Consider the following 5,625-nt stretch of genomic DNA (forward strand, 5'->3'; position numbering starts at 1 on the left):
CTTCTTTAAATTCTCTGCAGAAGAGGTATGTGTAGTTGCCCTATTCACAACTTTGTCACTTTAAACAATTAGCTGCTGGAGCTGAAGGGCAGAGGCATGAGGTAAAAGAGGTGCAGTAACAAACGGAGCTAATAAAGTGCCAGCAGCTAACTTCCTTGGCCATCGCTGGACTTCAAACAAGAATTTAGCATAAGGGAAGAATAGTCATTTTCACAGACAGGCCTGGAGCAGCAGTACAGATACTCTCTAGTACACTGTATCTCTGAATGGAACAATTTGAGACAAGAATCTAAACCCTAACCCAATGGACAAGGAAACCTGGCAAAAAGCAGGGGGGCAGACACATAGTTTTGTCCCCCGCTGCCAGCAAAGGTGATACTTAACAGTGTAACAGCTCAGTTACTGCGGAGACTGGAGCGCTGTGTTTTGCTGCAACTCTGTTCGCAACCTAGTGATGACTTACACGCTTACACTACATGTCAGCTCAAGTGCCTTCTCTGCTGGCCACAAGTAGCCCTGTCTGTCGCCTTTTTGGTTTTGATTAAAAAAAAAAAAAAAAAAAAGACTGGAAAATTATCCCTGTAAGTCGGGATACAGGCTCACTAACGCATGTGCCATTTTGCCCAGGGACCTAGAACAGAGCATTGCCTTCAAAACCGACTTAAGGAACTTTTCCCTACAAAAGCTCAGATGTTTTGGACCATAGAGAATATTTCTGAGTCTTCCGATGTGGTCTGATGTGTTTCACATTCTCTCCAAACCAAAGTTTTCTGCAAAGAGCACAAACATGAGGATAACTGCAAGAAGGCAGGCACTGGACGGGTGTCATGGTTTAACCCCAGCCAGCAACTAAGCTCCACACAGCCGCTCGCTCTCTCCCCCCCACCCAGTGGGATGGGGGAGAGAATCAAAAAAAAAAACCCCTCATGGTTGAGATAAACACAGTTTAACAGGACAGAAAGGAAGGAAAAATAATGATGATAATAATAATAATACAATAATAAAATAATTAAACTGTACAAAACAAGTGATGCACAATGCAATTGCTCACCACTCACTGACCTGAGCAGCAATCCCCCCCTCCCAGCCAACTCCCCCCAGTTTATATACTGGGCATGATGTCATCCCTTTGGCCAGTTTGGGTCAACTGTCCTGGCTGCGTCCCCTCCTAGCTTCTTGTGCCCCTCCAGCCTTCTTGCTGGCTGGGCATGAGAAGCTGAAAAATCCCTGACTGACTTACTTAGGATAAACACTACTTAGCAACAACTAAGAACATCAGTGTGTTACCAACATTATTTTCCCACTAAATCCAACACTGCACTATACCAGCTACTAGGAAGAAAATTAACTCCATCCTAGCCGAAACCAGGACAAGGGGATATTTAGAAGATCTCAGATTGCATCCCCTTGACTTGTCTCCAACAAGGAGGGCAGCAGCAGCGACAATGCTGGAGCTCCCTACGGTAACTGAGATAAAGTATCAGCTTTGCAGTCCAGCAAGTAACAGCCTCAGCGCTGCCTTTCCCATACCCTCTTGGCCTGCTTTCCAGGTCACAGCCCTTGACCCACAGAAACAAGCTGCAGCCAAAACTGTTACTTTTGCAACAGAAATAGGCAAGCTGCCTCTGAGCATGCAGGAGGGTTTGAATGGAATATTCCTTTCTGGCCTAGCACTAAAACACAGGCTGCGTGTGCACGCTGGGTAAACATAACACGTATAGGGACGCCTGGGAGACTGTTTTCTGGGTTTGTACATTCTGATACAGTTAAGATAAAAAGCAACCTCAAGCTGGTTGTCCTTTAATTCTAAATATCTATAAATGCAAGCTACATTCTGCAAACATTCCTCAATGTAGGCATTTTGCAATCTAAGTAAGTCTCAGATTGAGAAAGGGGACAAAGTGAATTCCCAGCTCAGGCACAATAATAGGTGCAGTTATTCCTTATTCTGGGAAGTAACAGCACCTTATCTAAGTTTACATGGGCAATAATTCACTTCAGGAGTTTTGCCATGCTGCTGCATGGAGTATTTACTAGCATTGGCCTCAGGCTTATAGCCATGTAGAACGACTGCAAACGTGGCCCCTCTTCAAGAAACAGATTGCATGTGCAGATATTTATCTTAAATAAAACTGATTTCCCCATAGGTTTTGATGATGATTCTAACAGTGAAATAATGTTTGGAGCAGGTATGAGAGGCTTTTTTATTTCAGCTTCAGCTCTAGCAGCTAAAAAAAACCCCCAACAACAACAAAAGCAACACAGCTTCTATTTAAAGTTGCTCTGGGAAAAGTCCCCTTTATTCATCTCTGCTTTTCAAGGGTCCCCTCCACCAACAGTCAGTCACCAAAACCAAAGATGAGCTGCAGTTCATCTGCTCCACTGCAGGCTGGCTTAAACTATCAGTAGTGTATGCTTAGCTGGCTGACAAGAGCTGGTAGGGGCTGTAGCTTTAGGATGGAGACACTGCTCTGTACAACTGTAACTTCTAAAAAGATGACTATTTCATTTCACAGTCCCTTCACTTTATCCAAATGAGATGAAAACACGCATATCAAGAATAGGAAACAGTGATTTTTCAACTCTTCTTCAGAGAGTAAATTCTTACTCTTTATCAACAGCCAAGTTTGTTGAAATCATCAACACAAGCTCATTTTAGACCCCAAATCTGAACAAACACTTCCCATTATGTTAGCTATATGACCATTCTGACACAAAATTAAAAAAAACTCTGAATGGAAAGTTATGATTTATTGTAAGAAAAAACAAACAAAAAAAAAGCCCCAACTCTCAAAGTTAACCAAGTGTACAAAAACCCCACAGAAGTAAGAAAGAGACTGTTGTGTACACAAAATACACAGAGCAAATAAAGTGGAACCGTTACATACAGAGATAAGCCAGGTACATTCCTGGAAAGCCAGTCAACTTCCTCTAAGGAGGGCAACACGTGTACTCAGCTAAAGCTGTACTACATTCACACACTGTATGAAATGGAGTTAAACACAACACCCACTGAGACAGCAGCAGGCTTATTTGGCAGGTAAGAGAACAGGCACCAACATCATCTGATTTGTATAACCTTACCACACACTGCAGGTACCTGGCTCCTATTCCAGTTCTTACTGTAAGAGCATGGGGTGTTTCTGATAGAAGGATCTGTGCTGTTTCCAATGCCAAAGTCTAAACCCCCAAAGATTTAAACTTTTCTTTTTTAGAAGTAGTTCTGTATTGGCTTCTCCACAAGCAACACTATGAACAGATAAAAGCCTGCCACTAATTGTCTCCCTGTAACTTCATTTCCTCTAGTGAAGTAACCAACCCCCCACAATAAAGTCTTTCTTGCAACTGAGATGAAATAGTCAGACTGCGCCTCTCAAAAGTCTGGAAGTTGTATTACTAAGTCCTATTTTGATGAAAATAAAAGCATTATTTTGCAGTACTACAAGTGCTGCAAGACTACATAAAAAGATGCTTTATAAAGAAATATTTTCAAGTCGTTTCATGACAAAATTACAGATTTTAATAATAAATTTAGTTCCAATGCATGCATTAATTTTTTGTTTAAATGACATTTGTGAACATCAAATATTGACCAGGCACTGTGGCCTTCTGCTAAAAATGTGAGAGTCTGACAGTGAAGAGGGCCAAAACTAGAAGCCTAAAAAGAAACTTGTTCAAAGATGTATTAAGTGCAGAAAGAGTGCTGGTACAAAGCAGAGTTCTATAAATGAGAAATAAAATCCAAGTGATTTTATGAATCTTCATGTTCTAGCAGATATTTAAGAAGAAGACTTCTTTCTTGACAGCATCCATCTAAAAATACTTATCTAAACCTTCAGCTTTTGAAAACATTATTAAAATAAGCCATGCAGTTCTCTCACTTTCCAAAATGTCAAAATTCATTGTGGCATTACCAAAGTTTACCTGGACTTTAGCAAAGCCTTTGATAGACACCGTTTCCCACAGCACTCTCCTGGAGACACTGGCTGCTCATGGCTTGGACAGGCGTTCTCTTCACTGGGTAAAAAACTGGCTGGATGGCTGGGCCCAAAGAGCTGCGGCGAATGGAGTTAAATCCAGTTGGTGGCCCATCACAAGTGGTGTTCCCCAGGGCTCAGTTCTGTTTAATATCTTTATCAATGATCTGGACAAGGGGATGGAGTGCACCCTCAGTAAGTTTGCAGACAACACTAAGTTGAGTGGGAGTGTTGATCTGCTTGATGGTCGGAAGGCTCTACAGAGGGATCCGGACAGGCTGGATCGATGGGCTGAGGCCAATTGTATGAGATTCAACAAGGCTAAGTGCCAGGTCCTGCACTTGGGTCACAACCACCTCATCCAACACTACAGGCTTGTGGAAGAGTGACTGCAAAGCTGCCCAGCAGAAAAGGACCTGGGGGTGTTTGTCGACAGCTGCCTGAATATGAGCCAGCAGTGTGCCCAGGTGGCCAAGAAGGCCAATAGCATCCTGGCTTGTATCAGAAATCCTGTGGCCAGCAGGACTAGGGAAGTGATTGTCCCCCTGTACTCAGCACTGGTGAGGCCACACCTCAAATACTGTGGGCGGTTTTGGGCCCCTCACTACAAGACAGACACTGAGGTGCTGGAGTGTGTCCAAAGAAGAGCAACAAAGCTGGTGAAGGGTCTAGAGAACAAGTCTTACGACGAGGGAACTGGGGTTGTTTAGCCTAGAGAAAAGAAGGCTCAGGGGAGACCTTATTGCTCTCTACAACTACCTGAGAGGAGGTTGTAGCGAGGTGGGTGTCAGTCTCTTGTCCCAAGTAACCAGTGATAGGACAAGGGCCTCAAGTTGGACTAGGGAAGGTTTAGATTGGATATTAGGAAAAATTTCTTCACTGAAAGGGTTATCAAGCACTGGAACAGGCTGCCCAGGGAAGTGGTTCAGTCACCATCCCTGGAGGTATTTAAAAAATGTGTAGATGTGGTGCTTAGGGACATGGTTTAGTGGCGGACTTGGCAGTGCTAGGTTAATGACTGGACTCAATCTTAAGGGTCTTTTCCAACCTAAATGATTCTATGATTCTAATTCCACTGTCCTGAGGTTCGTTGAAATATCACAACTGATGTCTATAGTCATCTTGCACAAATAGATATGGGCAATTTAGAAATATGCTCACAGTTTAACAGTGAGTTCATTTAACAAGTTCTTCTGTTAATCAGCATTCTTAACCATTAATCCACTCCTGAAAAATATTTCCCTCCCATTTGAAGACTTGGCTCAATTAATGCATTTCAAGTGGGCAAGACCAGTCCATATAATTTAAGAGGAAAAAAAGGCATCACAACAAGCACTTCTACTGTAACTTGAAAAAGTCAATGTCATTTACAGGAAAATTAAACAAGTACGGGCTTAGATATTTCCAAGGAATGGCTTCTCATGTTTGCAAACAAACAAAAAATTTTATACACCACAATTTAATACTTAGGGGTTCATATCCTTAACACTCAAGTCATATAGACTTGGAAAATAAACTCTGGAATTTTCACCTCAGAAATCTGTGATCTTAATTTCAAGATAAATGGATTGTTTCAATTTTTGTTTTAAGTTCTACAGTTCAAAACTCATCTCCAAAGGAATAAGAAAGAACCATCAACAGTTCCCAG

This window comes from Gymnogyps californianus, chromosome 5 (genome assembly GCF_018139145.2).
Source record: "Gymnogyps californianus isolate 813 chromosome 5, ASM1813914v2, whole genome shotgun sequence".
NCBI lineage: Eukaryota > Metazoa > Chordata > Aves > Accipitriformes > Cathartidae > Gymnogyps > Gymnogyps californianus.